At 42.8% G+C, this 10,570-nt stretch overlaps 1 long non-coding RNA gene across 1 annotated transcript; it reads left to right on the top strand.

The window, feature by feature from the left end:
• Positions 1 to 5,907: 5,907 nt before the first annotated feature.
• LOC143353967 (uncharacterized) lies at positions 5,908 to 9,916 on the top strand. Its single transcript, XR_013082238.1, has 2 exons — positions 5,908 to 6,037; positions 7,798 to 9,916. It is a non-coding gene; the product is annotated as an uncharacterized LOC143353967 (long non-coding RNA).
• The last annotated feature ends 654 nt before the right edge of the window (positions 9,917 to 10,570 follow it).

The following is a 10,570-nucleotide window of genomic DNA, read 5'->3' as shown; positions in this document are numbered from 1 at the left end:
TTCTTCTAACTACATAATTGAAGATTGCCAGGACCATTCACTGTTGTATGAATCAATTTTTTAATCACAAAAATCTTTCCGTTGTTCTTAGTATAGTAGCTGTTCGTCCAATTAATTCGCCAGAAACTGAGCGTTAATTTTTCTGTTGTTCTTAGTATAGTAGCTGTTCGTCCAATTAATTCGCCAGAAATTGAGCGTTAATTTTTCTGTTGTTCTTAGTATAGTAGCTGTTCGTCTAGTTAATTCGCCAAAAACTGAGCGATCGAGTGACGATTGCGATGCTCTAGGTCAAAATAGACCCGGTCTGCGCTGTCGGATGATTAACGAAGACTGCTCAGCTTGTATCGGAATTTTCCTCAGCAAATGCAAGCTTCCCTTCAACGATTAGCATTCAACTCTACAGCAACTTGTTAATTGCGAGCCTCGTTTCTTCAAATTATTGTATGTGTTGGGCTTCTTTGTATATTCTCGTCTGTCGAAGGTTAGTTTATCACACTTTTGTGTCACCCATAGAGTGATCCGTAATTGGTGTTGCAATCGAGACGGAGACGATTCTTCTTGCAAAAATGAGATGAAAGCGTAGAATAGCTTTTAACCCTTTCCACTCGAAGCTACTTTAGAAAAAAATGTCAGAAGAAAATATTAGTTGGTTCAGAGGGGCAAAAATTATGATAGGAAAAAAATTGGTTGAAGGTGATATTTTTTGAGATTTCAAGGTCATCGAAGTTTCTTTAAATGGAATGGTATATTTCTATTATCGATTGCCGAGTTCAAAACGAATCCAACGAACTGTAATGTTATGACCTTCACGTGACCTTGAGTTTGTTATCACCAACGATTCCACACCATACACATTTACACTCCATGGACGCTGGTGTACAACTTGTCGAAGCCATTCCGGGTTTTGCACCAATAATGCATATTACCTGTATTCAGTTGTCCATGGTTAGAAAAAATAGCTTCGTCAGTAAAGAGAACGTCATAAAAGAAATGTTCGTTTCTTTGTATTTGCTGCAATGCCCATGTACAAAAAGCAACACGATTCTCAAAGTCGTTACCATGAAGCTCCCGATGTTTGTTAGGAAATATGGTATGGATGAAATTTATGAATATTCGGAACACACTTGCTTTGGAAATGCCTAAAGAACGTCCAATTTTTCGACAGCTTGCAGTAGGATCAATATTGATTGTAGCCAATACAAAAGTTTCGGCATCTTCTCCAGTAGTAGGTTTTGATCGTTTCCTTTTCAGTGATTTAATACTCCCTGTTTTACAAAATAATTGAACTATGCGATCAAAACTTTGTCGAGAAGGATAATTCCTCTCAGGGTATCTCTCTGCGTACAGTTGAGATGCTTGTACTGAGTTACTTTTAGCCTCACCATAAACTGAAATCATTTCTATCTTTTCTGCATCACTGTACACCACCGTTTCAGAGAAATAACGTTGTCTTTCACATTCGAATAAATCCCGATAAATTTCTTAAACGTACTGATTAGAGTCACCAAAAGGAGAAGAATTTGTATCAGTGTTTACAATTTATTGTAAGAGTGTTTAAAGTCATTCATCAAGGTTCAAGAACATTTCTTGAAACCCTAGGGGGACCATGTCGTCGTTATTTCACTATTCACATCAAGTGTCCTATTTTTATGAATTTTTCGTACTCAAGGCCATGTGAAGGTAATAATATTACAGGTCGTTGGATTCGTCTTGACCTCGGCTATCATATAGCGACAATAAAAATATATCATTCCATTAAAAAAAACTTCGATGACCTTAAAATCTCAAAAAATATGACCGTGAACAAATTTTTTTGTTCAAAGCGAATTGGTACCGTTTTTATTTTCTTTAAATTATCTTGATATTCCTCGATGAATTCTTGTGTCACCAGGAATAATTTTATGCGATATAGCAACAATTGCATTATGTAAGAAAGCATTATGTTAAAGAATGGAATAGTTTTTTTATTCTAACGACGATCCGATTCTAGAGAGTTTATTGAACTTCCAGACAATGGCGGATTTATACTTGTGCCACCTAGGGGCTACTTCTATACCTCAGCTCACCTTAAAGAGCAAACTCCCTTCTCGCTCGATCCCTTTTACGCTTTCTCCCCATAGGTTTATCAGTAGCATACAGCAGAAAATCATCAGTACTACCATAATTTTGTTCAACCTATTTTTCAGATATGGGGGAGTTAGGTACTTGCATTCTCCTCCCGTAGGCTTTAAATGATTTCTTGTAATTTCATACGTCATTTTTATTTTTAAATCGGTTAAAATTTTTATTCATTCGTTTTTATTAGCGTGACTTGTGCGTTTGGTATTTTTCCAAAAATTTGCCGCTCTGGGTTAGTAGCCCCTATGCGCTCCCCCTAAATCCGGCACTGGTTTCGGGCGATGCTACAACGTTGAAAAATTCCAGTTGATCTCTATCGATCTTGTACTTTTCGTGAAACAGTTGAACCTCACGTGACAAAGATCCGAGCGATCGCATAAGAATTTTTCACGGAAGCTTGTACGCTACGTTGGGGACATGAATCATTGCGTAACTAATTGTCACGAAGCTAGCATAGTCTGTCCCTGCAGCGTGCAGCCGAGAGCATTTATTTTGGTCGCGCTGGCCCACACTGTTCGTTCTTCGATTCTAGATAAGTCCGTCGTTATTTTCTGCAACCGCGTTCCATGCTCGCTTTCAATCAGATCCCGCGTCATCGACTAACCAATCGTTACGACACGGCAGAACATTCAAGCGCCCGTTCTTGTGCAACGCGCATCATTCTTGTGACACTGCTCTTGATCGATCATGACACTGCGTCGCAGAAAGATTCGAAATCGTACACGAATTGCATAATAATTGTACCGAGTAATTCACATGAATCAATGTCACGATAAAATTCTCAAAATTAGACCATACACATTTTCGCTTCGCATGCTCTCGTTTCGTTATCGTATCGATTATAATGAACTACTTCTATGCCGAGCGATTCAAACATAGTTCCACAATTTTCAACGAGTATGCTGTTCGAATTCACAAATATGAAATACAAGCTGCTCCAACGCGAAACGTTCCAAAAACCGTTCCTTTGATTAAAAATATTTTGGACCAGTGCAGATTAGACTTATGAGATACCCGGGTACTCGGGTATGCCATGAGATACTCGGGTAAATAAACGCGAGCACTCGGGTATCTCATGAGATTGCCAGGTACCCGAATACTCGGCTGCCTCATGCTATACGGGGTACTCGGGTACTTGGCTGTCTCATGAGACACGGGGTACCCGAGTACTCGGCTGTCTCGTGAGATATCGGGTACTCGAGTACTTGGCTGTTTCATGATATACGGGGTACTCGGGTACTTGGCTGGCTCATGAGACACGGGGTACCCGAGTACACGGCTGTCTCGTGAGATATCGGGTACTCGGGTACTTGGCTGTCTCGTGAGATACGGGGTACCCGAGTACTCGGCTGTCTCGTGAGATATCGGGTACTCGGGTTTTTGGCTGCCTCATGCTATACGGGGTACTCGGGTACTTGGCTGTCTCATGAGACACGGGGTACCCGAGTACTCGGCTGTCTCGTGAGATATCGGGTACTCGAGTACTTGGCTGTTTCATGATATACGGGGTACTCGGGTACTTGGCTGCCTCATGAGATACAGGGTACCCGAGTACTCGGCTGTCTCGTGAGATATCGGGTACTCGAGTACTTGGCTGTTTCATGATATACGGGGTACTCGGGTACTTGGCTGCCTCGTGAGATACAGGGTACCCGAGTACTCGGCTGTCTCGTGAGATATCGGGTACTCGGGTACTCGGTTCTGTCTCGAGATAATACGAATATTACTCGAGCCCTCCTTGGTCCGCCGAGTAATCAAGTATTGGATAAATGGACAACATCCCAATATATTTTACTCTATCATTCTATTCGTGTTTCGTGCACTAGTAGCCAGTTGTGAGACCTCATGAGATACTCGGGTACCCGGGTACTCGACTGAGTCATGAAATACCGGGTACCAGGGTAGGTACTCGGCTGTCTCATGATATACCAGCTACCCGGGAACTCGGATATCTCATGAGATACCCGGGTATTTTTGTTCTAACAGGGTGTCTCATGGATACTCGGGTACCCGGGTATCTGACATGCTCGGGTAAAAGTACTAGCTCTAATCTCGAACAGAAAGCTGCATTGTCCGCCATTTAATCTGACTTTGTGCAATAGGAACGTTTCTTAAATATGATTATTATTCTTTTTGACTAGTCATCATTTCGTCCAGGTAGTGTTCCCCTTTTCTTACCGCGATGCTTGATATGAAAAGAGGCATAGGTTATTATTATTACGAGACATTGCAACAGACGATTACGTACACAGTGGTACGCGCGTTCTTACATTCGTAACAGTCTACTGTTTATCAGTGGAATCAATCTACATATCTATCTACCGAGTAAAACGTCTTTCGAATTTTCTTTCGACTTTGACGACGGCAACTCTGTGACGGCTGCTTTTCAACAAGTCGGAGCGACGCTCGCAGGACGACGGAGAGGCCCGTTGAAATTCTCAAGACTGATTTTCTTCCTCTGGGTTCGATCATCGGGAGCCGATAGAAAATAATTTGCCGATCGAATCGGCGTCGTTCCAGCAAAAGCCCGGGCCGTGCTCACCTGTGTCCAGTGCGTGCGTGCGTGGTATTAGAATCGGGAACGAGAGTACGAAATATGATCGTGTGACGATTTGGCCGTAATACACGCAGCTGTTAGGCAAGTAGTCGTCGTCGTCGGGCGACGATCACCGTGGCGCGTCATCTCGCCGTCACCGAGGCGGATCACGTTGAGAACCGGAGCTCGGCTCTGTTGCATTGTAAAGTTTATACGTACGTCTAAACATCGTTGATTACTTTAAGTCCGTTATTAATCCTAAGACGTCTGACTAAGACATTAATCCCGTGGCGGAGCGGCCGTCGACCGGCTCCGCCTCCGCTCTGTACATTTCTTCTATGCCGAGGCGAGACGAGACGAGACCGTGACCAGTTGACGCCACAGTCTTGACGTCGCGACGCCGCGCCGGCATCTTCCCCAATCCGGTTCGCCGTTCAAAACCGGCATCCTTCTTCGAATGTCGCGCACTTTTAACTTAAGGCTCGCCAACTATTTCGAAAGCGAAAACGCCGGACACTGGTCGGCTTCGGGGAACTACGGCTCGTTCCGCGAATCTCGAACGCGCCGAGGGAGTCTGGCAGCTTTCTCGTCCAGAATTGCCCAGTGATCGTGTATTTTTCTAATGAATTATTAACCTTTTCCCCGCGTGATTTTACAATTATAAACACCTACAAAGACGCGACGCAAGACAGGTAACATTGAGATAACGAAAGTTCATCAACGTAAATACGAGATAGTTTAGACCAGGGCTGTCCAACCCGCTGCCCGCGGGCCACAGTTGGCCCGTTCTCCCTCTTCTTCATTCCGCTAAAAACGCATCATACTGTACATGTTCCCACCTTCCCATCATTACTGCAAACAGTAGCTCAACCGAGGACTCAAATTGAAGGGACATTATTCGTTTCGTTACCCAAGAGATTTGCTCGATTAAATCTGAGAAATCCTTTGTCTAGTGATTGTCATTCAGTTTTTAATAATGTCAGGATGTTTTGTGCTATTGTATTGATCTTTATTAAACCAATTAGACCGTCCCCACCGTAGCGCCCACTGTCCCCTTCCAGTAAGCGCCGTTACCATCGAGAAAGGACGCGCTTCGCCTGTCGCGTATTGCTACGACCTGCGACGGTGTATTGCTACGACGCGCGACGGTGTATTGCTACGACGCGCGACGGTGTATTGCTACGTACATACGGTGGGGCAACGAAGACACGAGACACCAGTAAACGCGACGAAGGCGCGAAAGAAAGGTTGGTGGGGGAAGCAAGCGTTTGAGGGGCCCCAACCGAAGTAGACTTTACCGTGTTCTGGAGGAAGAGAAGAAAGCCATACTCCCATTACGCAAACGATATTCATGGAACCAGCGCTACAGATTCTCAACGAAAGGCAAGTGTTCATTGCGTTACGTCAATAATTGTGAACCATTATTGTCACAATAGTTTAGCATCGAATCGCTAGACCTGTTATCTCGCAGGCTGAGACTATAATCGCCGAACGTCTACTCGTTTGTATTCGTTCGATCTACCTGAGAGAGTCTTTCTCGAATTTTTTGGATGCAAACATGGCGGTCAAATATAATCACATGACTCGAACATCTTGAGGAGCAATAGTTGTCGGGAAAAAAATCGTCTTTTCTCCAGTTGCAGCCAGTGTCGCCAGATAAGGGGAGCACGAATTGAGGGGAAATAGTTACCCTCTCTCTCTCTCTCTCTTTCTGCCAGTACCGGAGTATACACGACAGAGACGCATCACGTGACCGAGCCGTGGCGGAATAGCACGGTAGAAGGGGAAGTCAGGGTGGGGGAACAAGTCTTGATCCGACCGCGGCGGAAGCGTGGGGAATAGCGCGGTAGAAGGGGAAATGGGGAGTGGGGGAACAAGTCTTGATCTGGCGACACGGATTGCAACTCAGAATTTTACAATCCTTTGGTACGCGATATTACGTGTTTTTACTTTTTGTACTTGACGACTGAGAAATCACAACTGCGAGGGACAAAGGTTTACACGTTTGTATTCGAAATACCTGTTATACGCTTTGGAAAAAGTCGACTGAAACCAACGATTTTATTAACTTTAGGTACGATCTGAAGTGTGTTTCGGTACTTTCGTTTCGCACCTCGAAAAGTCACGAAAGATATTTACAGTTAAATGTTTTCCAGCGAGACACGGATCTCCTAGCGTAAAAGTAATTGTAAACTCGGCGACAACGTTCAAAAGCATATCGATTTTGTCGGATTCGAAACCGAGAGAAACGGAAGAAGAGTCTCCGAGTGACCCGCAACGAATTCAAGCGTACCCTCAGACTGATTTCGAAAGTAAAAATAAACGCTATTGCCGCCGCGCCGCGCCGCGCGCACGTTTCTGCGTATCTTGTTCGGCGGCGGAGAGTTCCGAAAGTTCCACGACACTGCCATTCCGCAAACTACTCGAGTGTGCCAAAAACACGGCCGATCACTTCCTATTTCCGATAACAATAATTTTACGCGATCCCGAGCGATCCCTAGGCTAAACACGTTTTTTCGATGTATTTTACCAAAAAACCGTTGCTACGCGAACACGCTGCATTTCTGTTCGAGACATTGAACGCGCTGCTCTTCAAAAACTTAGGACCTCGTTCCCAAAATTCTCCGTGTTCGCGCAAAATTATTTTTCGATTTCACGTTGAACGCTAGGAATTTATGGACGTGCATTTTTCAACTTATTTCTTACATATGTTCTTTCGTTCAGCGAGACGCATTTCTTTAAAATGTGACATAAAAATAGGATAAAATTTATTGATGGAATTTATTTATTTCATTTTTATTCTGTCTTAGAATTTTTTTGGCTTTAATTCAAACGTTGAAGATGATTATTAAGATAAACATATAATAATTCTTTCTCCTTAAAATTGAAGTTTCATAGAACGTTTGATTTCTCTCTATTTTCATTGTAAGATGCGTTTCTTTAAAATGCAACATTGCAAATAGAGTAAAATTGATCGATATGAAGTATGAAGTAAAAATGAGTAGACTCTTTATCCTTATACTATCTTAGAATGTTTGGACTTGAATTCAAACGTTGAAGATGATTATTAAACTAAATATATAATGATTCTTTCGTTTTAGAATTGAAGTTTGACAGTTAAAAGTTTATATTCTATTTTTTAGCTTTCACGGTACTTTGAATTACTTTACTTTGGGTGAAAGAGGCGAGCCTAAGCTTTTGGACCGCAGTGTATAATTTAATAACAGCTAAGTTCCGGAAGTGTGCGCGACACTGCGAAGACGAGGGCGTAGGTATGCGTATATATAAATTTATATAAATATATATATGTACTTAAAGCGCGTGTATGCGCATACATTATTACATGAATGTATATACGAGAAGCACGTCAATCAAACTCGTAGAGTTCGATTAATTTGTTAGGCCCTGTGCGGGAAGCGGGTATCGTTTATTGAACGATAACAGATTTTTGTACATGTTTTATTATGTCACCGGCCGATTAACCTCCGTCGTACGACGACTGCGTACGTTTTTTAACCAGTTCTTTCGCTATCCGATTGTTTTTCCACTTCCGAGAACATCTTGGAACCTTTGGACATTACACTGGATGAAAAAACAAAATTCATTTCTCCAAGGCGACGAACGTTTGTTCTGTTCCTGAGAATTATCTCGTGGAACTCATTACGATCTTTTATCTGAAATACGATATACAGTGATTTCTCTATATATGTCGCCAAGGCCTGGGTGATAAATGTCGCGGAATTATCCCCACTACCGCGGGGTATACCCCGTGAGGGGTTGCGAAGCTCGAGAGGCCTCGGACGCCGAGGAACGTAAAAATAACACAGGTCTACCCAGGGACATATATCGGCTAGAAGATACTATTGTTTGATACACTCCTCGGCGACCGAGGCCACTCGAGCTTCGTGGCCCCTCACGGGGAATAGCCCGCGGCAGTGGGGATAGCTCTACGACTTTTATCCGCTAGATATTTGGGACATATATCGAGAAATGACTGTATCGTTCTCTAGTTTGCTATTTATTTCATTCTTCAAACGAAAGAACGATTTGCTTTTCACGTTCGGTTGATATCTTCTACGTCTGTTCTCTGATCCTAGGATTTTCCTGTTTGTGCTTGTATTCAAATTGCTTCAAATCGATTTCTGCCGCTCAAAAATTTGGAACTGTCTCTGCCATTCGATCCATTATTGCAATCACATTAATTTCGTATTAACTGCGAGAGAGAACGGTAGAAATTGATCGAAACTACAGCGTTCGTTTCGAAATTAGAATACGTACTCCAAACTTTTGAGCGACAGTGTACATACATAGAAACGAGAAGTAGTTCGAATGGATAATGTAGGACAAGTTTATGCCCGAGGATCATCAGATTTCTTTGAGAACGTGCTGATTTAGTTGCCGAATCCGATGCCCTGTCAGGACTCGATCTGACGGCGTTTCGCAAGTGACAACCCGGTTGTAAATGTTCGTCGCCTCGGCCAATCAACGCATCACCAAACCGACGAGCGTAATTATCTCTTCGTTAATCGTTGGGTCGAACAATCGAGCCCCGCGACGCTACGAACGATGTGTTTTAATTAATACGGTGACGTAACTTGCGACGCCTCGAAACTCGAAATACATCGAAAGGTCCACGGACCCGCGCGGACGGCACGATCGATCCTAACACGAGGATCTGAATGAATAAATATCGTTGCAGGATCCACGAATCGGCGGGATCGAAAATGATCGCAACTTTACGGCGACGCGTTCGAATGAAAAATCAAATTGGATCGCGCGGCTCGATCGTCTGTCGAAAATTCTCTGGGCACGTAGAATTCGGACCAGTTTCCCCTGCGCGTCAGCTTTCTATTTCCTAATCGACGCGTTCGAAGTTACGTCACCGGTTTTGTCCGCGTTTGCGATCGAACGGAGGCGTGGACAACGAGCAAATCAAACGAACAATTATTACTGTAACTACTATTAGCGTCGTTGTAAAAACAAAAGGTACGGGGGAGAACTAGAGGAAAAAATCCACGGTGCGAATGCGACGGTGTGCGTGTGTGTTCGTGTGCCTGCGAAGCGTGGCCACCGTGCTGTTCAACGCCAGGGCGTCGCCAATTTTTCTTCCCTGTTTCGAGCGACCGCCCGAGAACAGCGAAACGACGTGGCCACAACTGAAAACTGTATCTAGTCGGTGGTATGGCGTCTCAAAGCATTGTGTCGATCGTAGAATCGATAAAATAAATTGATATCCTGTAAAGTATTATAAAACAATCCAGACTACCACGGCGTTTCATTTCAACCCCCCCCCCCCCCGAATTCGCCAATCGTACGACCAGAAATGAAAATCTTTTCTAACCCTTAAGAGGATCCTCAAAATTGTACTTTAAGAACGCAACCATTCGGTTAAATTGTATTTAATATTCATCTCTATCGAAACGGCAAATAGAAACGTAGCGAGACAGTAAAATTTCATCGAAATCCACAAATAGTTATATTATCAATAGTTGCGCATTAAATAGTTATCAGCATAAAGAGTGGTGCCCGAAAACTATTTCTTATCATTGCCCTGAGCCTCGAGATCTTCAATGAATTTTATTTCATTCAATATATCGTTCATTCATAGGAAAAGTGACATAAGTCAAGAAAAGTAAATTTTACAGGAGAGACATTTGAAAATTACCTAAAATTGCCAATTTTTTTTTTTTTATTGTATATAACCAACTTAGAGACATACAATAATTTGTTGTTATTTAGATACTGGGTTGATTATCATGTACTTTAGTTAGAAAATACACCACAAGTTATATATTTATTATTATAATTTTTAATAATAAATATATTTTGAGTTGTGTCGTTTTTCCAACGAGTAATTGTTGAAAGGTTGAATCAGAATTGTGACGTTTTTACTGCGAAAAATTAGAGCGACTTCAA

Source organism: Halictus rubicundus, chromosome 5 (genome assembly GCF_050948215.1).
Source record: "Halictus rubicundus isolate RS-2024b chromosome 5, iyHalRubi1_principal, whole genome shotgun sequence".
NCBI classification, from domain to species: domain Eukaryota; kingdom Metazoa; phylum Arthropoda; class Insecta; order Hymenoptera; family Halictidae; genus Halictus; species Halictus rubicundus.
Note: the sequence above shows the minus strand (reverse complement) of the source record. Positions and strands in the feature narration are given on the sequence as shown.